We start from the raw sequence: 27,612 nt of genomic DNA, 5'->3' as shown, positions 1-27,612 counted from the left end.
CCAGAAGACTTTCTTGTTGGATATCGTGCCAAATTCCGTCGAATTGGCGCGTTAGCATGTCAGTATCCCGAGCTGGTTGGTGGGCCCAGAGCATAGCGCTCCAAAAGTTCTCTATTGGGGAGAGATCCGGCGCCCTTGCTGGCCAAGGCAGGGTTTGGCAAGCACGAAGGCGAGCAATAAAAACTCTCGCCGCGAACGGGAGGGCATTATCTTGCCGAAACGTCAACACAGGGTGGCTTGCATGAAGGCCAACAAAACGAGGCGTAGAACATCGTCGGCGTACCACTGTGCTGTAAAGGAACCACGGATGACAACCAAACGGTTCCTGCTGTGAAATGAAATGGCTCTCCAGACCATCACTCCCAGTTGTCGGGCCGTATGGTGGGAGATTGTCAGGCTGGTAACCCAAGCTGTCCGGGACGTCTTCAGATACGTCTTCGGTGGTTATTGGGCTCAGTTCGAAGCAGGACTCATCACTGAAGAAACTTCTACACGAGTCAATGAGATTACAGGCCAAAGACGTGTTGGAGACTCCTTGGACTGTGGTGGGATACCAATCTGACTGACGCCCAAGAGTGGTGGTTTGTGGAACCATTTGGTTCTCATCCGCAACACTCTTGAACAACAGTGGTTCGCTGACGATATTCTATGTCCCGTTTTGTTGACCTTCATGGCAAGTCATCCTGGGCATCCCTTTCAGCAAGGTAATTCCCGTCCACGCACGGCGAGAGTTTATTGCTTGTCTTGGTGCTTGCCAAACGGTACCTGCGCCAGCAAGGTCACCAGATCTCTACCCAATTGATAATACTGGGAGCATTATGGGCAAGGATCTCCAACCGTCGCGTGATTTTCACGATCTAACACGCCAATTGGACAGAATTTGACACAATAATTCCGAGGAAGACATCCAAAGAAACTGTCAATCAATGCCAAGCCGAATAACTGCTTGCATGCGTGCCAGAGGTGGACGAACGCGTCGCTGAGTTGCCCAGTTTGTGAAGTACTTTCTCTTGAACAATTCATCGAGTTTTTCTGAAGCTGTAATCATGAGTTTGTCTGTGTATGTATATCACATCTCCCGATTTCTGTCCCATTCGGGTAATTCCTCGTTGGTGCGTCGGCAGTTACAAGGTAACACCACTCTTAAGTTCATCGACTTCGAATTGGATAGGTCACTGCTTGCGGGTACTCTGGGAACGGCAACAGTGGACTTGGTTTATTCACAGCTTATTGTGTAGCCGTATTACTCAACAGTTCTCACGCTCACCTAATTGATATTCAACTTAGATAAGCGATGCGCATTGTATCGGGGACTGTCTTACTTATACCTGTCCAGTGGCTTACAGTGCTAAGCACTATCACACCACGCCAATAACAACATAATTCGGACAGTTACGGGTAGGAATGAAAACGAATCAGTTCCCCGCATACAGTACAGGGTGTAACAAAAATGCACGGCACGAATTTCAGGACACATGTCTCCATATTAAACTCATTTTCTGCAACTCATTAATCGTAGGAAACATCCACAAACCGAACGCACTAGCATATAAAATACAGCCCATTCTCACAGGAGATGCTGAATATGCCCGCCGTGGGCATTGATACATGTATCGGGTCTAGGTTAGCAGGGGATACAACCCGTCGGCTTTGACCAATGACGTCGGAATTGGTCAGAGAGCATGTATTACAAAGATGAAAGAGCTGACTAGAATGTTCAGAAACAAAGGAATGCAAGAGAGAAAAACTGTACTTCACATATACACTCCTGGAAATTGAAATAAGAACACTGTGAATTCATTGTCCCAGGAAGGGGAAACTTTATTGACACATTCCTGGGGTCAGATACATCACATGATCACACTGACAGAACCACAGGCACACAGACACAGGCAACAGAGCATGCAGAATGTCGGCATTAGTACAGTGTATATCCACCTTTCGCAGCAATGCCGGCTGCTATTCTCCCATGGAGACGATCGTAGAGATGTTGGATGTAGTCCTGTGGAACGGCTTGCCATGCCATTTCCACCTGGCGCCTCAGTTGGACCAGCGTTCGTGCTGGACGTGCAGACCGCGTGAGACGACGCTTCATCCAGTCCCAAACATGCTCAATGGGGGACAGATCCGGAGATCTTGCTGGCCAGGGTAGTTGACTTACACCTTCTAGAGCACGTTGGGTGGCACGGGATACATGCGGACGTGCATTGTCCTGTTGGAACAGCAAGTTCCGTTGCCGGTCTAGGAATGGTAGAACGATGGGTTCGATGACGGTTTGGATGTACCGTGCACTATTCAGTGTCCCCTCGACGATCACCAGTGGTGTACAGCCAGTGTAGGAGATCGCTCCCCACACCATGATGCCGGGTGTTGGCCCTGTGTGCCTCGGTCGTATGCAGTCCTGATTGTGGCGCTCACCTGCACGGCGCCAAACACGCATACGACCATCATTGGCACCAAGGCAGAAGCGACTCTCATCGCTGAAGACGACACGTCTCCATTCGTCCCTCCATTCACGCCTGTCGCGACACCACTGGAGGCGGGCTGCACGATGTTGGGGCGTGAGCGGAAGACGGCCTAACGGTGTGCGGGACCGTAGCCCAGCTTCATGGAGACGGTTGCGAATGGTCCTCGCCGATACCCCAGGAGCAACAGTGTCCCTAATTTGCTGGGAAGTGGCTGTGCGGTCCCCTACGGCACTGCGTAGGATCCTACGGTCTTGGCGTGCATCCGTGCGTCGCTGCGGTCCGGTCCCAGGTCGACGGGCACGTGCACCTTCCGCCGACCACTGGCGACAACATCGATGTACTGTGGAGACCTCACGCCCCACGTGTTGAGCAATTCGGCGGTACGTCCACCCGGCCTCCCGCATGCCCACTATACGCCCTCGCTCAAAGTCCGTCAACTGCACATACGGTTCAGGTCCACGCTGTCGCGGCATGCTACCAGTGTTAAAGACTGCGATGGAGCTCCGTATGCCACGGCAAACTGGCTGACACTGACGGCGGCGGTGCACAAATGCTGCGCAGCTAGCGCCATTCGACGGCCAACACCGCGGTTCCTGGTGTGTCTGCTGTGCCGTGCGTGTGATCATTGCTTGTACAGCCCTCTCGCAGTGTCCGGAGCAAGTATGGTGGGTCTGACACACCGGTGTCAATGTGTTCTTTTTTCCATTTCCAGGAGTGTATAAGGGCCAGTAGTATTTTCACGTTAACGATATCGCGTGTTTGTATCTTAGTATTTCTCCGCAAAATACAATGGAAAGAAATGAATGAAATATTTTACTAGCAAAGAATACATCACGTTACATGTATGTCAGTTGTATCTCGAAACTCTTTCGAACTGTATTGCTTAAGTGCAGTACGGGATACAGGTTCAGCGTACGTCGATTTCTTAGTTTCAACTAGCATTGCTGTCCTGTTGTTCACTTGAACTATGTATCCCCTGCTTCACTAAACCGTATATTTATTTGCTGTGTCACATACGCGGTACTGTTTTAGATGATTTTTTCATGGTAAATAATTAAAAATTCGTCATTACGACGTTAAGAGCAGATGTGTGTACGGTCAACGACATCATCTGACTGAAAAACGAAAAATCGGCAATTTCTCAGTTACGCGGTATTGTTTCTTCATCGACGATATGTAACATTTATGAGATTTACCTATATATATCAACTGGAGAGCAGGATTCAAATGTTGTGTATAGCTATAAGGCTTAACTAAAGAATGGGATACTATTGTCACTGCTGTGATCAAAACTATTACTTTCAGTCTATACTATTAGCCTCAAAGGCGAAAATAAAAACTGTACCCAATAGTGAAGTACGGGAAACACATTGTGTATGTGTCGTCTTATTGCCTCTTCGCGTAGTTCAACTGAAATACAGGTTGCAAATGTAATGTACGTCCATTTCCACGTTTTCGATAGCAGTGTACTTATATATAGGTCAACGGAAGTATGGGATACAAATATTAAGTACGTAGCTCCTTCTGCCATCAGTAGTACTACTGTCTACGTAAGAACAGACTATTAGTGGTAGCAGAGGGAAAAGAAACATGTAAAATTTGTATCCCGTGCTCCAGTTGACCTATATAGTTCAACTGAACAACAGGATATTAATGCTAACGAAAACGAAGAAATCGACGTACGCTAAACTTGTATCCCATACTGCAGTTAACCACTACAGTTCGAATGAAGTTCGAGATACACCCCATATACTGTATATGTGACGTGAGGTATTCTATGCTACCAATATTTCCATCCGTTTTTCCCCTTCATTTTCCACAGAAATAATACGATACAAACCCGCGATATTCTTAACATGAAAATACTACTTGCCTTGGTATATGTCAACTATATTTTTCCTCTGTCGTATATCTTTGTTTCTGAACAGTCTTGTCAGCTCTTTCATCTGTGTAATAAATGCTCTCTGGCCAATTCTGACGTCATTGGTCAAAGCCGACGGGTTGTATCCCCTGCTTCACTAGACCCCATGTATCAACCCGTCGTCGTAGTGAATCGCGGATGCGTTGCTGTTTCCTTGGAATATTGCGTATGGATTCACAGCCTTCCATAATACGGACATCATGTACTGAGGTTCCATGCGCAAGAGCTTTCAAATTCCCGCGCAAATAAAACTCCAGTGAATTTATGTTCGGAGGTAGGGGTACCTTTATTCTGGAAATGTTTTCCTGTACAAACGTTCAGAACGAGCGTCATTGTTGTCAGCTGATCCATACATCATATGCGCATCTGCCATCTCTGCATTTGCGTACACTGCCATTTCACGAGCTAAGTCTGTGATTAACTCTACGTAGTAACCCCTGTACTTGCAACGGTCGCACAGATCGCTGGGAAAGATGATTACCTGTTAACAGGCAATGACGTACGTCGCATGGCAACAGGGACACGTAAGACAAAACACTGGCGGTCCACAACGTAACCTGACGTCACCAAGAGTGTATGTTCTCCATGATTCTAAAGTTCTGTTCTTGTGCGTTTCCCATGATTAATGAGTTGGAGAAAATGAGTGAGAAAACGTGTGAGGAATGTGTCGTGCAATTTTGCAGTTTGTGCCGTTCGTTTTTGTTACACCCTGTATAATCCAGCAAGGCTCTATAATCCGATTGAAATCTCGTCACCTGGCTTAATCAACGGCAGTACTATGGGCCTGTTCACAGCGTTTTCAACCCTGTGGCTCCCTGGAAGTCGGAACGGTCATCTTCACTCCAGCAAAACATTTTGCGAAGCGAAACTCACCATTCAGTTTACCGGGTTTCCGGCTCCATCGTAAGACTGGTGCAAACTTAATATCTCCGGATAGGGCCAATAATAAATTCTGCCACTCTACACAGTTGTGGGTGGTGAAACTCTCCAAATTGTGATTGCAGTGAGGTGCGACATATCGTATTGGATGTCCCTGGCGCTTTTTCCGCAGGCCTGGAGAAAACGCATCTGGCTGTCAAAGAATCCTGTGCTTGAAAAACCTGGACAACGAACTTTAATTTTTGCTTTTGTTAATTTCATTCATCGTCTGTATTTTTTGCTTGTTGATTTATCACAACGGTATAAATTGGTGATTGTCCGTTAAGTATTACTAGTCATCGAAATGAAATCATATTGTGACAGTAAATAATACATTTACGCGAATCGTATGTCACAGCGTTCTTTTCAAGCAAAGCTACATTAGGTTTCTCCAGACCTACTCGCTAAATCATTTTCGCTGCATTCTACGTCTTTTACAACGATATTTGATTTGCAAAAGAGATTTTGAAAATTGCTGCCTGTTTTGTGGCAGTTCACTTACATGTATCGAGAAATGTAGGGAATTACGAAGAGAGCCCTATGGTACCTGACATTCAAAGCACCGCCATTCGTTTTAAGCATGCCAGTCGGATTAAAATTGGTTCCATGTTTGGTGACACAGGAGAATACTTTTCTACAAACGAAATGACGCAATTTCAGAGACTTTACTGTCTCATACAGATATGAAATACCTTTCTGTTTCACGTTTTTGCAGATATGAATTCCATAATGATCTAACTTGTTCCGTAAGGCAGCGCATCACACCCGAAGGAATGGTTTCGTTAAAAAAAAAAAAAAAAAAAAAAAAAATATATATATATATATATATATATATATATATATATATATATATATATATATATATATATATATTCTTGTAGAGAAGATAACAGCAATCAAACATTTCTTAAAATCCTATTTATTTACGTGAATAGTGACGTTTCCGGTTTCGAACCGACAGATTCATCATCAGACGGCCTGTTCACATTAAGGTAAATCTTTTCTGCAGTTTACGTTAGTTTTCGCTTTTTATTCACCCACATGATGAACATTTCTTGGCGTGGTGGTGCCCTACAACAAAAAAATGATATGAGAAACTTTCTATTTAACTGTAATTGTGCCTCACAACGATTTCAAACGATGTAAATAAATTATTACAGAATTTGAAACCGATGTGAAGCACAATTACATTTACATAGAAAGTTTTTCATGTCCTTTTTTAGTTGTAGTGCACCACCACCCCAAGGAATTTTTCTTTGTGTGGGTGATAAAGTGAAAACTAATGCAAACTACAGAAAAAACTTATCTTGACTTGAACATGCCGTCTGATGATGAATCTGTCGATTCGAAACCGGTAACGGCGTTTTTTGTGTATATAAACAGCATTATAAAAAGTGGTTGGTTGCTGTTATCTTCTTTCTGCAAGAATAAAGCTTTATTTTATACACAGCCACGGGCTCAGAAAAATTACTGAGAAAACGTTGTTGCACACTGCTGTATTAACCAGTTTATTAGACAGCAACTTTGGCCGGCCGAAGTGGCCGTGCGGTTAAAGGCGCTGCAGTCTGGAACCGGAAGACCGCTACGGTCGCAGCTTCGAATCCTGCCTCGGGCATGGATGTTTGTGATGTCCTTAGGTTAGTTCGGTTTAACTAGTTCTAAGTTCTAGGGGAATAATGACCTCAGCAGTTGAGTCCCATAGTACTCAGAGCCATTTGAACCATTTTGAACAGCAACTTTGTCGTAAACAGGCCATTTCAAGGTGTATTACGACGTCGTAATCACCGTAATTTGTCGCAAAGTACCTGACAATATCGTATAGAGTTTTGTCATGTGGTACACAACAGATTTATTTCAGGCTATTTGTGCTCCTAATTTATAGCTTAATGGAGACGTTGGTTTGTCACAAATCTGGTTACGATGTCACAACACACCTGAGAGTGGTATGCGTATGACAAACTGGATGTCTAATTAAGTGTTTAATACAGTTGTGTGTTACAATTATTTTTCAACAGTTATACCTTTATCTTTAAGGAGCCTCGCGCATAAAAGGATAAATCGAGTTTTGTGTTTGAAAACTGCTGATTTAACGTATAGACAAATTATGACGCCATTCTGTGGACAAAGAAATGCGTGTTCGACGGCGACAATTTGCAGCCACGGTGACGCGACGGCGCAAGCTGGCGGAGTGGTTAGGGCATTTCTCTCTTGACCAGAAGCCACGTGCTTCAGAGCACCGTCCGGACATCTGGAAATAGGTTTCCTACATATCTCAAGGCGGTTACCTTGTTGGTTCATTTCAAAAGGATACACTCAATTTCTTACCTCATTATTGTTCAGTCCGAACTGGTGCTGCGCTACAACTGACACCATCGTTCCGGAGGCTCAACCAAGATCTGACCGTGAATGTACAGAACTGATTTCGGATTAGCAAAACGCTCACGGATCAGGTACATCCGTGCTAATATATCTTGTGCGGCAACTGTTTCTTGAACGCATTGCACACATGCATCGTCCTTTTTGGACCTGGTATAAATTCAGTCAAGGACAAATCTGGCCAGTTAGTGGATAAATGGCTCGGGAAATCTATTGTCGTGTGTATTAAAGACATCAGTCAAGCAACAAAAAAGCATGTATACAATCTGATCAAAAGTATAAGGACAACCCTACGTAATGCGGAGTGAGTTAACCGCTAGGTGTCACGAGAAGCGAAACCGCCAGTAGAAAAGAAGGCAGGGTGTATTGTGTGTTGAGAGAGAGAGTAATAGCCGAATGGGTCGACCAGGGGAACCCAGTGGATTCGAATGCGGACCAGTCACTGGATGTGAGTGCAACAAATCTAACAGGAACATTTAAACCCTTCTACAGCTGCCCAAGTCGAGCGTTTTTGTTGTAACTGTGAACTGGAAAAGCGACGAAACAACTACAACTAAACCAAGAACAAGTAGAAGTCACCTACTGACGGACAGTAATTGTCGACCATTGCTGACAGTGGTCTGATTGTTGCCAGCATCATATTTAAAGTACCAGGGAAGCAGGTTGCTAGCCTTACTTCCCCCGAGTCCCATTGGGTTTTACCCCTAACGGCTGAGGGACTAACCGGTGGATTTGGTAGTCTTTGCCGTATGAGCACAAAGGTGACCACGACTCAGAATATGTCCGAGGTGCCCAGCCTTATTCCAAAGTAACTGGTATCCCGACTGTCGGGACCACTTACTTGGCCACTCATACGTTGCCCGTGGTTCATGAACTAGGACATGACTACAGGAACCCACACCATGAACCACCGAGGAGAAGGTACCTGGATTCGGTTAAGAATGATTTTGAAGTAATAGGTTTAACATCAGAAGAGGCACCAATGTTAGCACTGAATAGAGGATCATGGAGGAACTGTATAAGGGGGGCTATGCTCCAGACTGAACGCTGAAAGGCATAATCAGTCTTAAATGATGATGATGATGAATGATGATGATGCTGACAGTGGTTGTAAACAGTCGCATGGTATCAGCAGAAGAAATCACTCATGAGTGCCAAAGTGCTACCAGTGGTTCACGTAGCCCAACTACTGTTCGTAGGGCATTAAAAAGAATGGGATACAACGTACAGTTATATTCCTAAAATGGGCCATTCGAGCCATTTTTTTCAACGTTTAAGCACAGTAAATAAAAATTATGTCAGCCATTTTCAATATTCTTGGTACTCTTCCTACAAATCGTTATGTGGCTGTAAAGAGGCACAAAGATTGTACTTGCCCATGTGTTTTCTGTTCTTCCGATGTGTTGTGCACAAAAAATAAAAAAATGGCGTGAGAGACTTGAACAGTTTCAACAACTTCAGGAACAGCAAGCAAATTCCAAGGACCATATTACATCTGCATTGATACTCATTAAATTTGGCTGTACAAGTATAGATTTTTGTTTTAACAAGGCCTTGATATTAAATGGTCAGGCGCATAACGTACAAGTAAAGAAAAATAGATACATTGCTGCTTTTTGATAGATGTTACATGTTTCCTAGCTGCACAAGGGCTTCCTTTCAGTAGTGCACCAGAGGACAGTGATAGTCGGGGCAATTGTGTTGAACTGTCACATTATTCTAATGGCACAAAAAGATGAAAGTTTGTCAAATTACTTGCAGACTTCAATTGGTTTTCGAGGTACCTCAAGTGGCATACAGAATGACCTTATCGAATCCATTGCTGAAGTCATTCGTACAGAAATTCCGAAAGAACTAAAAGAAACGCCTTTTGTTGCGGTTATTATGGGTGAAACGATAGGTGTTTCAAGCCAGTCCCAAGTTGTAACTGTTCTGCGTTGTATATTATCCTCCGGTGAACTGTATCAGGGATTTCTGAGATCCAAAAATGGTTCAAATGGCTCTGAGCACTATGGGACTCAACTGCTGAGGTCATTAGTCCCCTAGAACTTAGAACTAGTTAAACCTAACTAACCTAAGGACATCCCAAACATCCATGCCCCAGCGGTCTTGCGGTTCCAGACTGCAGCGCCTTTAACCGCACGGCCACTTCGGCCGGCTCTGAGATCCAACACTTCGGATCAATATCATCAAACGACGTTTTCCTTCCATATCCAACACCAGATTTTTATAACAGCAGATTTATTGAGCTGGTGGCGAACTATAAGACTGAATTCTGAGACCTTTCCAAGTGTATGCAGTGTGGTCCTAATGCGTGGGACAGTGAAACACGACATGTGCCGAAGGCTTTTACATGACACTTACGCAATTTAGTTTCAGTTTCTTGCTTAATATGTTCTACTATGTTGTTCCCAAATCAACATCGCTTTTCAAAACACTGCAAAGTAACTCTCTGACGTTACTGTTTGAAGAAAGGTGACCAGTTTCAGGCTAAGTTACAGGAACTTCACGGTAAATTTGAAGAAGTGTGATCTAAAACCGAGCCAGAAGAAAGCGCCAGTGAGCCTCCAAGAAACAAGCAACGGGATAGCGTGATTGACAGAGAAACATCGTACCGCACTGTTTTGTGAAACGGTTGATACTATCTTGCGTCAATTAACTGAGAGGTATGCTGACTTGGATAATTTGGAGTTTCTTTCAGTCATGAATTGTGAAAAGTGTAGCCAATATACAAATAACTACCCTGAGGTTACATTTAATTCCTTGAAAACATCCTACGGGGGACATTTCGATTCCCTCGACTAAGGACGGTACTGCGACAATAACAGTTATTTTTCGAGTATCCAGTATCGCTCAGTAGCCCTCATCTTTATAAGGTTGGACCTTTTACTTTAATATACGGCATACGACACTATTCAGATAAGTACTAGGGCGTGATACGTCTCAGTAATGGATAATCGGAAACACTAACAGCAATGACAATAATAATAATAATAATAATAATAATAATTACAACAACAATAATTACTTGGAAGATAGCAAACAATAACATTATAATGACGACAATAATAATAATTACTACGATACTGTAACGTTTAACAATTTTGTAAAAGTGATTGTTACGAATATCTCACGCCTCGCCACTGTGACCTGAAAGTTATGGATCACTGCAATCAGACGGTTGTAATATTTCTTGAATTCCGTAAAGAATTCATGTAGGGTATCAAGCGAAATTTGTTATCTTATTGAGGATTTTTTTTTGATAGAAAGGACGCATTATGTTATCTTGGATGGAGAGTCACAGGCAGATGTAGAAGCAACTTCCGAAGTGTCCCAGGGAAGTGTGCTAATACTCTTGCTGTTCATATTGTACATTAATGACCTTGCAGAAAATATTAACAGTGATCTCAGACTCGTGTGACAAGGGCCTCCCGTCTGGTAGACCGTTAGCCGGGTTCATGTCTTTCGATTTGACGGCGCTTCGGCGAACTGCGCTTCAAAAAATGGTTCAAATGCTCTAAGAACTATGGGACTTAACATCTGAGGTCATCAGTCCCCTAGACTTAGAATTATTTAATCCTAACTAACCTAAGGACATCACGAACATCCATGCCCGAGGCAGGATTCGAACCTGCGACCGTAGCAGCAGCGCGATTCCGGACTGAAGGGCGTAGAACCGCTCGGCCACAGCGGTCGGCACTTGCGCTTCGACGGGGACGAAATGATGATGATTAGGACAACACAACACCCAGTCCCTGCGAGGAGAAAATCTCCGACCCATCTGGGAATCTAACCCGGGCCCTTAGGATTGACATTCTGTCGCGCTGACCTCTCAGCTACAGAGTTTATGTAGACGATGCACTTATTTATAATGAAGTAATGTCTGAAAGAAGCTGCACTAGTGTTCAGGCAGATCTTGATAAGATTGCGAAGTGGTGAAAATATTAGCAGCTTGCTTTAAATGTTCAGAAATGTGAAACTGTCCCCTTCGCACAGTGAGAAAACTTCATATCCTGCGATCACAATATCAACGAGTCACAGCTGAAATCGATAAAGTCATGCAAATACCTGGGCGTTCCAGTTCGTTGGGATCTGAAATGGGACGATCACACAGATCATTAGTAGATGAAGCTGGTGGCAGACTTCGTTTGATTGGTATAATAATAGACAAATATAATCAGTCTACAATGGCGAACGCTCATCCTATAATACTTACCAAGTTTGTGAGATCCGTACTAGATACGACGGACAGGGGATATTGAAGGTATATGGTCGTGGGTTTGTGTGAGCCGTGGGAGAGATTCACAGAGATGAATAGTCAGCTTCAAACGAAGAGCCTAGTAATATACTTCAACTCTGTATTATTGCTCCCATAAGTCTCACGAGAACAAGATTAGTTTAATTACACAGGGCACAGAGGCGTTTACACCGATGCTTCGAAAGTCATGGGGAGCCTCCCAGTATCGTACCTGACCTCCTTTTGCCCGACATAGTACAACAGCTCGATTTGGCACGGACTCAACAAGTCTTTGAAAGTCGTTTGCAGAAATATTGAGCAATAATGCCTCTATGGCCGTGTGAAATTGCTGCCGCTGCTTGATTTTGTGCACGAACTGACTTCTGGATTACGTCGCATAAATGTTATATCGGATTCAAGTCGGGAAAGCGATCTGGAAAGCCAAAAATCGTTCGCTTGAATTGTCCAGAATGTTCTTCAAACCAATCGCGAAAAATGTAGCCCGGTGACATAGCGCATTATCATCCATAAAAATTTCATCATGTTTAAGAATGGCTGCAGTTTCCAGTCCTCTCGTTGGACCAGAGGGCGCAGTTCATTCTACGTAATCACACCCCACGTCATTAGGAACCACCATCAGCTTGCAGAAGTCTTGTTGACAACTGGGGCTCATGGCTTCGTGGGGCTGCGCCACACACGAACCCTACCATCAGCTCTTACCGCTGAAATTGCGACTCATCTGACAAGGCCACGGTTTTCCGGTCATCTAGTGTCCCATCGATGTGGCCACAAGCCCAGGAGAAAAAAGGCTCTGAGCACTATGGGACTTAACATCTCAGGTCATCAGTCCCCTAGAAATTAGAACTACTTAAACCTAACTAAGCTAAGGACATCACACACATCCAGGCCCGAGGCAGGATTGGAACCTGCGACCGTACGGTTGCGCGGTTCCAAACTGAAGCGCCTAGAACCGCTCGGCCACCCATGGCCGGCGAACCCAGGAGATACACTGCAGGTGATGTCACGCTATTAGCAAAGGCACTTGCATTGGTCATTTCCTGCCACAGCCCATTAAAGCCAAAGTTCGCCGCACTGTCCTGACGAATACGTCCGTCATACGTCCCACATTGATTTCTGCGGTTATGTCTGTTAGCACTGTCAACTCTAGGAAAACGCTCCTGCTCTCGGTCATTAAGTGAAGGTCGACGGCCACTGCGTCGTCCTTTTTGAGAGGTAATACATGAAATTTGGTATTCTCGGCACACTTTTGTCACTGTGGGTACCGGGATATTGAATTCCCTAACGATTTCCGAAATGGAATGTTCCATGCGTCTAGCTCCAACTATCATTCCAGATTCAAAGCCTGGTAATTCCTATCGTGCGGCCACAGCCACGTCGGACACTTATTCATTATTCACATGAATCTCTTGAGTACCGCTAGTAAACTGTCCTATTATGGTACCTTCTGTACGCGACATTACCGTCCTTTGTAGGGTAAAATGAGGTAAATCCGACCTAGTAATTTCTTGTGGCTATAAAACGCTTATCCGAGGTCGGATCTAAACGTTATATACGCTAAATTACAGGTAATATAATGGAGCAACTGTTTGCAAAATATTTTTGTTAAGCCATCAATAGTTTTTGAGATATCCGTATTTTAAGAAACGCCCGTTTTTGCCATTTGCAAAAATGGTGGGGTAAATCCAACCCCCTTATTTGTTTGGCTGATTTTGCACAGAAGTAGTTCTTAATAAACTTTTTTGGAAAACAATTATAAGCAATTATGTTTTTTACATAAATGAACAAAGTGTATAGTAATAAATGTATTGAAAGTTAAATGAGTGAAAATTTTAATTGAAAAAAGATGATTTCATTGCTCGGCGGTGCAACAGCAATGTCGATCTCGGAATGTTAAAATCACTAGCGACAGCTCGTTAAGATATTCCCAATTGCATTGCAGCAACTGCTCGGCGAATATCGTTTTGATTGCGTTTTGTCGTTTATCGTTTGTAATTTCGTACCATTTTCCTAAAAATAAACAAAAATTCACTTTGTTCCATAAGCAAATAATTCCATACATATAAACGATAAAAAATATGCGGTCGGATTTACCCCACCATTTAGCGGTCGGATTTACCCCACCATGCCATTTTTCATTTAATACACATAGAAACAATTTACACGAAATTTCCAACAAAAACGATACATACACTGAATAGGTCACTAAATGCACTACAAAATCACGTACCGTTTATTTTGCAACCGTTTTATTTAATAAGGTAAATCTAATGATGCAATTTGCACAAAAACTAAATTGAAACAATCGAAAACACACTTGTTGTCTTTTGGGTGCCAAATGTCAAATGCGGCAAAGCTGTCAAGGTGACATTTTCGTTATTTCATATCCTCTATATGGTAACACTAATGCGAAATCGCTCCGCTTTGCCGTTTCTCACAAATAGAGGGCGGTCGGGTTTACGCACTCGGTCGGATTTACCTGACCTTACCCTATATATGCATATTAATATCCCATGACTTTTGTCACCTCACTGCAGACACTCATTCCTATCCGTGGTCCCCCCTCCCCACCTCCCTCCTCCATTACCCCTCTCCACTCTATTCGAGAATGTAACGGGAAGATGTCCTAATAACTGGTACAATGGAAAGTGCACTCTGCCATGCACTTCGGAGTGGTTTGCAGAGTATGGATATAGATGGTAGATGTGGGCCCGTGCATAGAGATTCGGTGCGACATACCTCCGCAAAGATGCCAAGGGCTTAGGGGAATCTATGCCGTATCCCTACTGTTTTGCTTTCCAAAGGTGGACGAACATGCTACGGAGAAGCTGATTGTAATGTTTCTGCTCGTCATTCTATCACAAATTGTCTTCGTGTCAGTATTGAGCCTTCGTATATTAAGCCACGTAGGGTCAGACGAATAATGACTTGTGCATCCACTAACTACAATGGACATTGTGAGGCGCTCGGCCTGTGAGAGACACTGTGGCAGGCAATTGCATCACGACAAAGTTACTGGTCATTCTGTGCGGTGCACCTTGAACTTGTGTCGTACAGTTTTGAACCTAATTATAAACGTATCTCTACATTAAGAGTAAACATCCTTAGGGAAATACTTGCAGATTAACTTCAAAAAGACGCAAGAGAGGCAGAAAATCACACTTGCAAACTCGAGAAATATTCATGTACACAAATGCACTTGAAAATCTGAATAAATTCTCGGAACGCGTTGTGCTAAACACAGGAAATAAGTAACTAGCGCAGTTCTCACTATTTAAAACAGGCTTCATGGATGCCCAGCTTTATACCGTATTTTATGAAGCTAACTTATTTATAACGAATAAGACTCTCTCATTTCATGTTATTACAAATACAACTTTAATTGTTTTAATGTAGCTATTAACTGGATATTTTGTATACAGCATGATCATAGATAATAACCGAGAGCACTTCGGTAGTCCATTATCTCTGACCATCGTACAAGTTAACTTCTCTAAATGAATATATTGGCCGAAACGACAAATATTTTTTTCACTGCCACTAATTACCCTTATCCCAACGATTACGCTTATCCCAAATACTGTGATTATTTACAGTTATAAAAGTGCAAAGGTTTTGCGTGGGTCCCATGTTTACAATTAATGCTCAGCTGATTGACACCGGCAAAACTGTTATAATACCACGGATAAACTTAACGCCATCTGATCCAAGCATGGCTTTTCAGTTAACAAGAAGATAGTTGGCTTGCGAGTACTATAAACATGTCGCAGGGACCAACGCTCGAAAGAGCAGGATTGTATTTACCAAATCCCGTCTTTATTCACGGACAGTTGCATGTAGCGTATTCAAGGATAAATACGAGTAAAACAAATAATATTTTTTGTATCGCTTAAAGCAAATAAAAAACAGGAAGTACATGATAATGACGTTCTTACTCCAAATATTGTTTACACCGCGGTATTATAATGCTCTGCAAAGAATTTTGTTCAAAATTATGTACAAGTAAATGTATATACAAGGATAAATCATGAATTCATGATTATTATTTCACGTCGTTCTGCTCATTATTAAAGATTTCCCTGTATTCTCATAGCTACCCGTATATCAACGACTACACTTATTTCAAATACTGCCATTATGTAAAACTATAAAATTTCTGAACTTTAGCAAGGATCCCCTGGTTCTCTAATAGTTTACGCATTTGCGCGCTCTCAGTTAAGCTTCCTCATGAGAAACGTTCATTTTCTAAGTGTATTACATGTCTTAATGTGTTAAACGTTCACCTTAAATTATACCACTTGCTGAAACGTTACGTAAGCATTTTAAATTTTAAAATTCCGCCAATAATTACGCGAAATATTGAAAGTCAAATTTTTTGTTGCCCCTGGTAGGCGTTAGATAGGCAACCTGCAAATGGTAGCGTGTTCCAGGTTCCTGAGTACTCCCTTAGTAACACAGGTAAATATTACTTGGCACATCAAAAAATTTAAAACTATTAAATTGTCGTTGATTAAAGGGTTGCTAAACATTATACGGTACAGCATTTGCAGTGATCTAAATTTACTTGTACAAACCTTTCTGTAACCAAAGAGTCCGTGTTATCTTAGCTGTTGAAGAATATATGACATGCTCTAGACACTTCACTGCAAATGCCTGTACGAAAAATGGTGAATTAACAGTGTCTCGCCTGCTTTTGTGCTATATTGTGACAGATAAGGATAATATCCACTATATGGAAATAAAATTATTTTTGGGATTAATCAAATAATACGATACAGAGAACTGTGTCCAGTAACAGCAGTTAATATTCTAGAGAAGGGTAACAATATTTTGAGACATAACCTCTCCTCACGTCCAACAGGTAATTCCTCTGAACTTCAGAAGAAAGTGTTAATTAACAGTTAATGTCTAAAAAGCAGTTACGCAATAGCAGAAACGCGTTGCGCTGGTAAATATTGGCTTAGAAACGTATCTGAAGCTGAAAAAGGGTTATTTTATAAATAAAACACTGTACAATGTTCCGACTCCATAATGTTTTTAAGTTCACTGTTCATTCCTTTGGGAATTTCGGTCAGTACCTTTGCCGTTAGTGGCATTCATCTAGTAAAACGCTGAAACAATTTTTGTTCATATAAAAATAATAATTTCTGCCAGCGATTTTTATAGGGAATTGGGACCAGAGACATCATAAAGGCTTCTATCAAAACTCAACAAATTATAATCCACCGATGGTAAGTGCAGTTCATCATCCAGAATGCTATGCGTCAATTACATGTCGAGAACTGGTTGCAACTACTAAAATTTATGCATAAAAGTTAACAATCCGTTTTATTTCTTGGATCTGTGTTATACACTCTACTATTTCATACTGTTTATGCTAACGTAATTTTACTTAATAACTCAATTAACACAGGTTTCCTTCTACCTGTCGGTTGTTGTTGTTGTTGTTGTCTTCAGTCCTGAGAATGGTTTGATGCAGCTCTCCATGCTACTCTATCCTGTGCAAGCTTCTTCATCTCCCAGTACTTACTGCAACCTACATCCTTCTGAATCTGCTTAGTGTATTCATCTCTTGGTCTCCCTCTACGATTTTTACCCTCCACTCTGCCCTCCAATGCTAAATTTGTGATCCCTCGATGCCTCAGAACATGTCCTACCAACCGGTCCCTTGTTCTTGTCAAGTTGTGCCACAAACTCCTCTTCTCCCCAATTCTATTCAATACCTCCTCATTAGTTATGTGATATACCCATCTAATCTTCAACATTCTTCTGTAGCACCACATTTCGAAAGCTTCCATTCTCCTCTTGCCCAAACTATTTATCGTCCATGTTTCACTTCCATACATGGCTGCACTCCATACAAATATTTCCAGAAACGACTTCCTGAGACTTAAATCTATACTCGATGTTAACAAATTTCTCTTCTTCAGAAACGGTTTCCTTGCCATTGCCAGTCTACATTTTATATCCTCTCTACTTCGACCATCAGCAGTTATTTTGCTCCCCAAATAGTAAAACTCTTTTACTACTTTAAGTGTCTCATTTCCTAATCTATTTCCCTCAGCATCACCCGACTTAATTCGACTACATTCCATTTTCCTCGTTTTGCTTTTGTTGATGTTCATCTTGTATCCTCCTTTCAAGACACTGTCCATTCCGTTCAACTGCTCTTCCAAGTCCTTTGCTGTCTCTGACAGAATTACAATGCCATCGGCGAACCTTAAAGCTTTTATTTATTCTCCATTGATTTTAATACCTACCCCGTATTTTTCTTTTGTTTCCTTTACTGCTTGCTCAATATACAGATTGAATACCATTGGAGACAGGCTACAACCCTGTCTCACTCCCTTCCCAACCGCTGCTTCCTTTTCATGCCCCTCGACTCTTATAACTGCCGTTACCTGTCGGTAATTCACATAAACATAAACTATCCAGGAGAGGAATTTAGGCAGTGTTCGTTACTCGTTTTTTTCATAGCTATGAAACCTTGGAACTGAAGTATTTTCAAGTTATTGCATGTTGGTTACAACCACACAAATTTCAACTGTCAGGAAATTGTATAGTTTAAAACAGCATAAGTCAGCGTCTCAGCAAAGCTTATTATTGTGGTTGAAATTTTTAGAATGTATGTTAGAAGGAAGTTTTAAATATAAGTTATTGAGTAAAACAAAAACTTATTATCGAAAATAATTACACTGTAATAATGAGCAAAACATAAATTGCTGCCGGAATAATAAGAGTTTGGCTGCTATAGCCTCTGAAATAGTTTTTGTTTGCTGACTGTTAACTGTTGTGAAAATAAATTACAAAAAGTAACAAAAGTTAATATTTACTCTGAGAGTGTAAAGAAAGCAAGTGGAGATGCATGAATGATGCACCCTATTTTTAAATGATATCACTTAGGCCTTGGAGAAGACTGGTGATCTTGAGGTCTAAACAAACTGAAGAATCCACAATCCTTGATTTCACGACTAAGCGTCCAGTGCGCCAGTGTTCTTTTTAAGATCTGGCGATGGCTGCAAAAATTAAATCAGTTATGTGTTTAGATTAATTGAAATTCGAAGAAGATTGTGAGTTCTTCATTTAACACTTAATTTCTCACCAAAAAACAGGCATTTTCTTGTAGTTAAAAAGACGAAACGAAAATACTCTCAGATTTATAATCCAGTTGGAGGGCTCAGAAGAGGTGAGGGAAGAAAATGTGTTATAAAGATCTTGCAGCAAAACACATCGACCGTTGGTAAGACAGCCTCATCAGTCATTACGTTTACATGAGTCTCTTAGAACCTGATCTCATAAACCAATGTCCTAATATCGCTTCTGGCTGATTATGTAAATAACATAGATTCTGGAAATGCGGTTCTAGATGCCTGATTTCTTCTTCGCAACCGATTTTCTCTCCCATGTAAACGCACTACCGTTTTCAAAATGTCCTTGGGTTATCAAATTACGGATTTTTTTAAATTATTGGCTAATCTGGGGGGGTGTGGTTTCTTGAGCAATGAAGGAGGAGTAGAAATGTTAGACTGAGCGTGATGTTGTCTACCTCCGATATTTTACTGAAGAGTAGCACCCATTGTGCTGACTAAATCAGAAACCGGAACAGTCGTTTTTAAGAGGCAGTTTTGTAAAAACGATATTGACCCGTCTAATGAAACAGCTTCAGGTATTGACATGTAAACACGACAGCGAGAAACGTTTTTGTCTTCCGTGTGTTGTGTCTCATGTAGCAACTGTGCTACGTTTCGGTGTACAAGATCATCATCAGTCGCTGAATAATACTGACTGCAACAGACTTGTCTCGATGTTGGCTATCACGCCAAAGGTGCCAAGCGAATCTCTTTATTGTGCGACCAGTTTCAGTCTACGAGATCGTGTTCTGGTTGTGAAAAATACTGAAACTAAACTTAATTAAGTCTGTTGTTTGCCGTATTATTCAGGGCGCAATGACAATCTCTCATCTCGAAATCGCACAATAAAGAGATGCAATCCACAGATTTAGGGGTGTTTTCCAAAATGACTTTCGTAAAAGGAGCTGCACCTGTGAACACCACCAACCCAGAAAAAAATCATATTTAAATGTCGCAGTGGATAACGTCAAAAACTCCGTAAGGCTGTTCGCTGATGATGCTTTCCTATACAGTGGAGCTGCAGAATGTCGAACTGTTAGTCGATATAATATTATTGCACCGGAAAAGAGAACGCCTGGATCGGCTTATTGTGAGTTCTTATCGCGATATTTCACGTGGACACGCTGAGCTACTTAATAGTGTATGCATAGCTGCCCCGAAAGCATTCACAATGCCATTTGTTTTTCTTCGTCACCATTGTACTTGTTTCCTTCAAAGTCACAGCATGTTTCCGGTAACGGCTTCGAGAAGCCAAGTGCAGTAATATAGTGGTCGGCTAGTATCATAAAAGGATCTACGCTTTGCCCAATAATTAACAGCTACGATGCAACACAAAAAAAAGTAACGCAGTGCATAAAAACAGGTGGAAGGACCCGTTACTATGTGATTAAACGATCGCCGCAACTGTAAAAAGTCACACCCATTAAATATCTGGGTGTATATATCTACGGAGCGATTTAAAGTGGAACGAGTGTTGAAAATTCTACATCTATATCTACACCTACATGGATACTCTGCAAATCATATTTAAGTGCCTGGCAGAGGGTTCATCGAACCACCTTCACAATTCTCTATTATTCCAATCTCGTATAGCGCGCGGAAAGAATGAACACCTATATCTTTTCGTACGAGCTCTGATTTCCCTTATGTTATCGTGGTGGTCGTTCCTCCCTATGTAGGTCGGTGTGAACAAAATATTTTCGCATTCGGAGGAGAAAGTAGGTGATTGGAATTTTGTGAGAAGATTCCGTCGCAACGAAAAACGCCTTTCTTTTAATGACTTCCAGCCCAAATTCTGTATCATTTCTGTGATACTCTCTCCCATATTTCGCGATAATACAAAACGTGCTGCCTTTCTTTGAACATTTTCGATGTACTCCGTCAGTCCTATCTGCTAAGGATCCCACACTGCGCAGCAGTATTGTAAAAAAGGACGGACAAGCATAGTGTAGGCAGTCGCCTCTTTAGTAGGTCTGTTACATTTTCTAAGTGTCCTGCCAATAAAACGCAGTCTTTGGTTCGCCTTCCCCACAACATTTTCTATGTGTTCCTTCCAATTTAAGTTGTTTGTAATTGTAATAGCTAGGTATTTAGTTGAATTTACGGCTTTTAGATTAGACTGATTTATCGTGTAACCGAAGTTTAACGAGTTCCTTTTAGTACTCATGTGGATGACCTCACACATTTCGTTATTTAGGGTCAACTGCCACTTTTCTTACCAATCCGATGTTTCTTCTAAATCGTTTTGCAATTTGTTTTGATCTTCTGTTGACTTTATTAGTCGATAAAAGACAGCATCATCTGCAAACAAGCGAAGAAGGCTGCTCAGATTGTCTCCCAGATCGTTTGTATAGATAAGGAACAGCAAAGGGCCTATAACACTATCTTGGGGAACGCCAGAAATCACTTCTGTTTTACTCGATGACTTTCCGTCAATTACTACGAACTGTGACCTCTCTGACAGGAAATCACAAATCGAGTCACATAACTGAGACGATATTCCATAAGCACGCAATTTCACGAGCCGCTTGTGTGGTACAGTGTCAAAAGCCTTCCGGAAATCCAGAAATACGGAATCGATCTGAAATCCCTTGTCAATAGCACTCAGCACTTCATGTGTTTCACAGGAACGAAGTTTTCTAAACCCGTGTCGGCTGTGTGTCAATAGACCGTTTTCTTCGAGGTTATTCATAATGTTCGAACACAATATATGTTCTAAAATACTGCTGCATATCGACGTTAACGATATAAATTAATCGTAGGAAAGGGCTAGATTCAGATTCATTGCATGTCCAGCCAGAAAGGAGGTAGCTTACGAAGAAGAAAGAAAGAAAAAAAATAAATAAAAAAGGCTGTGCGACCGATACCTGACTGCTGATTCTCTCTGGGATCGTTACCAGATATGGTTGATCAAGAAAACAGAGAAAATCCAAATAGGAGTAGCGTGTTTTGGCACAAGCTCATTTAGTAACCACGAAAGCGGCACTGAGATGCTCATGGAACTCCAGTGGCCGAAGCAACAAGAGAGGCATTATACCTGTATATCACACTCCAGTGTGCTGTTAAAACTCAGAGAGGCTATATTCGTAGAAGAATCAACTAATATATTTTCCCCCTATATTTCTAGAAAAGACAATGCAATTGCAGAAATTCGGCTTCACACGAGGTCTTCTTGCTGGTACCATTAGATACCTGAACAGGAAAATGGAGGAGCGGGATGCCAGTGGTGCACATCGTACCCTCCGCCACACACCATATTGTCGTTTGTGTGGAGTAGATAATATACTGATGCACTTTTGACGAAAAAATATTACAAATCAATGAATAACCAATGTAGGGGAAGGCTGCTAACATTCGATGGACCGTCTCGGTTTCGCTGTGGATATTGACATTAGGGGGATATTACCGTCATTAAGCGTAACCTGTGTTGCCAAAGGTTCGCCATCTCAGACGTGAGTTGTTCCACGAAGGCACATAGCAACAGTGAAAAAAGGGGAGGTTTTTCACTGTGTTCTTGCAACTGACTAGTATTTGTGACTGAAACATCTTACGGATATGGGAATATTGATTAAATTTCTGCAGCAGTCATTGATAGGTATGAGCAGTTCAAATCATTTTGTCATATTCACAATATAAATTTATAGACGGAGACTAGGTACTGTTTAGCGATGCAGCTCGAGTTGCCTTGAATGAGCCACCTCGAATGTTAAGTGATCTTAGGCGTAAGTAGGTCACTATGAACAAAATTTAAGTACTGGTTTTCGTTATACATTTTCTAATAGTTTGTGAATGTGCTGATCGTCAGTCAAATGCGTCTTTTTTTACATTCGAAGGCGACATTTCTACTTTTAGCCACTTACGTTTCAAATACATGTTATTCGGTTTCAGATGCCAAAAAACTTCCTAAAATAAAAATGTATGGAGGCTTAGTTAGATGTGTATACTATACAACTGCTATTACAGTTGGCCCATTGCTAGGGTCGCAGGTTCGAATCCTGCCTCGGGTATGGATGTGTGTGGTGTCTTAGGTTAGTTAGGTTTAAGTAGTTCTAAGTTCTAGGGGACTGATGACCTTTGGTGTTAAGTCCCATAGTGCTCAGAGCCATTTGAACCATATTTGTGTTGGCCCATTCACGGAAACTGCCTGGCCCAACGAAAGAAACCAGTTGCCTTGAGTGGGAGAACATGTTTTTATTTTTCAAATATTTCATTAACAGTGAATATTTATGATCTCTGTGTCTACTATAGTGCAAAAGATAAGGTTCGAGCTACACTAAAAATAAAATATTTACTGTAGTATCCGACAATATCACTACGCATTTTCTCTAGATGGCCGTTCATAGCAACCTTCCCCTAAGAATTCGGTAGTTTCCCATACTTTTACAAATAAAGACTCACTAACTACAAGATTTCGATTAAGACAAGTATCACACCGCAATTGCGAATCAGACATCGTTTCTCGATACATTTCGAAATGGAGTGACTGCCGAAAAACAATTGGATCTATTTGCAGCACAGACAAGAAAGATAGGTACAGGATGAAACCCAACTCCACGGAAAAATTTCGGAGATATTTTCTGAGTATTTGCGTGTAATGTTCCCGGGAGGTTCGCAGCCTCAGCACAGGTAATAGCGTAATTAAAATTTGTTCATCTTGTTACTTTCGTTTTGGTGAAGATTTCTTCACAATAGTGAAAATGCTTGCAGTCACCCAAACGTACAGCACAAAACGCAGAGTTAGCCCTTTCCAATCCAGTTTTTCCACTGACTGCAGCCCTCAGGCGAAACTGTGGTGCGGTCGCCGTCGCTGCGAGAAAATACCCAACACAGCGTCGTCGTACCGCTGTGCCATTGCATTCAGTAAACGCATATACGAGGTGTACATCGTGAATAGAACAAGTTCGATTCCAAACGAAACAGACAGCGCACAACGTCGACATCTACAGCTTTATGTTACGTAAATGTCCACTGGAGACCACATATCCTGTGTACCAAAATACACACAATGGAAATACATCACCTCCGAACGATCAGAAACCACGAAAATGTGTTTAGAATATAAATTCCTCGTCCTGGGACAGTGGTATGATTCACTCGTATACCAAACTGCGCGTCTTACCAAGTGAGGCATCTGACTGATCCCTTATGCAACGTCCATGAGAGGAACTTGGGCAACGCGTGGAAACAAAATATTGATGTAATAGGACCAAAAATGCACATATTTCAATGTCGTCACTTACAATGTATACTTCTTTAGCTAATGCCGGTATTTCAGCATCTGAGTTCACCCTGAGGCATACAAGCAACTTCCTGCGCCGAAGCACAAGGCTGTTTTTTAAGTACTCTTTGTTAATAAAAATAAATCAAGTAGATTTTTCTTGGCAATTTTATTTTTACATGAAATCCTGTACTTTAATCAACGTCTCTACGTAATTCCCACCAATATTAAGACACTTACAGTGTAGTACAACACCAGCTTCGAATACCATCTTCCTATAAATGTGCCGTCTAACTTACAATAATTTAAACATTCACGAAGCACACTTCTTGATACTTCAGGAAACTTATCAAATGAAGTCGAAATCGTAAAGTGCCTGTTCTCTCTCACTTTTTCATCAACTTTCTGCAGCAAATCGTCAATAATTCCTCATCATGTACGTTTGTACGGCCTTCTTTAAAAGCTCTCGCCCATTTCCGTACCATCCCATGGCTCATAAACGTCAAGAAGTGGGCTTTATGCAATTGTTACAGAACATTTAAATTGCCGAAATTTACTCTCAGGCGGCAGATATCTACGAGGGTGGTATCCGAAGCTGGTTGTACGATACAATAAGTGCCTTAATATTGGTGGGAATTATCTAGACAATTGGATTAAAGTGCAGGCATTCATGTAAAAATAAAACTGCTGAGAAAAATCTACTTGTTTTGTTTTTATTTCAAAACGGTACTTACTTTAAAAAACACACCGTGTACAAGCCTATGCTGGGCAAAAGACAGATTACGACACCGACATACCAACACCGTAGTGTAATTAGTGCGGCCTCTGATATTGGACTGCTCGAATGCAAAAGTGATGTTCAATGTGAGAAAATAGCTTTACTCAGGTGTGCACATTGTTGTGTTCCACTCTGTTTGCCCACAGCATTGAAATCCATCAAATGCACCTTGAGGACAGTGTAACTATGCAGCGCTATCAGGTCAGTAGGAAAACTTTGCTGTTCAGAAATTGCAATTATTTGAGGCAGAGGGAAATATAGCATAAGTCACGACATGGAAATAGGTGTCTTTTTGGTCCTGTCATATCGATATTTTGTTTCTTCATGCTACCGCAGTTTGCACTCTTACACCTTGAATAGGAGATCATTCAAATGCCTCCCGTGCTAAGACGCCAAGTTTCGTACGCGAATGGCTCATACCACTGTTTCTGGGATCGGCGATTTACATTCTAAGCATATTTTAGCACCGTTCTGAGCGTTAGAGGTCACGCACTAGCTTGTCAGAAAATATTCCTGAATAAACAACAAACTAATGTCGGTGGTGTTCGTGTTCACCTTGTATAAGGACACTTAGGTACGATAATTAGAAAAGCGAAGCAATAAACCAATAGGAAATGATAAAGAAAGGATTAACCCGTAATTCTCGGAACTACACGAGTGTAATGCATACTGACTTCCTTGGAACTTTTTGTTAGTCTCCTGACGTAAATAGTTTGCTTATTTAACCTAAACACGTTTCTTCTATCAGCTACACATATGGAATGCATTTTATAGAATTAGCGTGCACTGTGGCGTACAAGAAAAAATAGCAGTTTGGTTCATTAGAAAGTCGTTTAAATAGACAGCGAGGAAGTGCAGTTGGAAAAAGACCCAGGCATTTTCGTAAAGAGCGTGAATTCAAGCCCCGAGCCGACCGTTCTATAATTTTTGCCTTTTCCAGAAGTTGAAAAGAGGAAAAAGCGCCACTTGTCGTTAACATTCCGTCGACATGGCGGTCTTTAGGGCAGGAACCGAGGTCCTTGGCTGACCTTGCATCCTGACTCCGCCTGACGCCAACGCATTAGGAGAAGCAGTAGTTTTGCTGGCTGTGCACAGTAGATAAGTGAAGCTTACCTTAACGACGAGCTGCAAACTGCCGACGTCGAAATGTCTGCCGCGGCCTCGCAGCTCCTATATAGTCACGCCATCTCCGTCTCCTCTCTCCCCTCCCCTCCCCCCCCCCCCTTTCTCACCCGAGCACTCTCGTCGCTCAACACCGACTGTCTGTAGCCGCCAGCACCTCTTCACGAGAAGCTACAACACCACCTGCCTCACACCTGCTCACCGCAGTGTTCGCAGCTCACTCATCTCACAAGAGTGTTCCTGCTTCGAACTATGTATGTGATACATCTACATGTTCACCTTCATGGATCAGTCGCGGATACAGAAAAACCTCAAGGAGGGGGCGCCAAAGAGATCTTGAGCTACCTTTACTTTTTACCGAAATAAAAATAATCGAGTCATGTTTTTGTTGTTGTGGTCTTCAGTCCTGAGACTGGTTTGATGCAGCTCTCCATGCTACTCTATCCTGTGCAAGCTTTTTCATCTCCCAGTACCTACTGCAACCTACATCCTTCTGAATCTGCTTAGTGTATTCCTCTCTTGGTCTCCCTCTACGATTTTTACACTCCACGCTGCCCTCCAATACTAAATTGGTGATCCCTTGATGCCTCAGAACATGTCCCACCAACCGATCCCTTCTTCTGGTCAAGTTGTGCCACAAACTTCTCTTCTCCCCAATCCTATTCAATACTTCCTCATTAGTTACGTGATCTACCCATCTAATCTTCAGCATTCTTCTGTAGCACCACATTTCGAAAGCTTCTATTCTCTTCTTGTCCAAACTATTTATCGTCCATGTTTCACTTCCATACATGGCTACACTCCATACGAATACTTTCATAAATGACTTCCTGACACTTAAATCATATGCAAAGTTTAAGAAAGTTTTATTTAAGGGGGTTAGGACGTCAAACGGGCCGTCTTGGAGCAAGAGAGACACCAGACTTCGTCAGCATGACCAGGAAGGATTCAGGTTTCACAATCATAGCAGTGGAAGTTCAAAAACATAACGAAATAATTTTTTTACGTGTGAAAGTTCATCATTTTTTTCACTTCTATTGGCTGCGTTTGTTGCTATAGGTACACATTTCTTCATAAGTAAGAGAGATTATTCGATGAATTTTGCACAGCATACAAACCATGCTTACAGGTGTATGAAACTCTATAAATTATTTAATTTATGAAAAAATGAATGTGCTGTTATATTTCAAACTTCATGTTTAGAAAAAACTCAAACTTTATAGTTAATTATCTCAATTTTTACCACAGTTTCTAATAGATTTGGAAAATTCTAGAGTTTCATACACGTGTAAGTATGGTTTGTATGCTGTGCAAAATTCATCGAAGAATCTCCCTTACGTATGAAGAAAAGTGTACCTATAGCAACAAATGCAGCCAATGGTAAGTGGAAAAAAGGTGAAATACAAATGTAAAAAAATAAATTATT

The 27,612-nt window shown here is 41.7% G+C and overlaps 1 protein-coding gene across 1 annotated transcript in view; it reads right to left on the bottom strand.

The window, feature by feature from the left end:
* Window positions 1–26,192, bottom strand: part of LOC124711682 (fatty acyl-CoA reductase wat-like) — a 184,704-nt gene extending 158,512 nt beyond the window's left edge. Inside the window, exon 1 of the mRNA XM_047241881.1 lies at window positions 26,178–26,192. The gene's annotated coding sequence lies outside the window, so the exon portion shown is untranslated. The remainder of the gene's footprint in view (window positions 1–26,177) is intronic.
* Between the last annotated feature and the right edge of the window lie 1,420 nt (window positions 26,193–27,612).

This window comes from Schistocerca piceifrons, chromosome 8 (assembly GCF_021461385.2).
Source record: "Schistocerca piceifrons isolate TAMUIC-IGC-003096 chromosome 8, iqSchPice1.1, whole genome shotgun sequence".
NCBI lineage: Eukaryota > Metazoa > Arthropoda > Insecta > Orthoptera > Acrididae > Schistocerca > Schistocerca piceifrons.
Note: the sequence above shows the minus strand (reverse complement) of the source record. Positions and strands in the feature narration are given on the sequence as shown.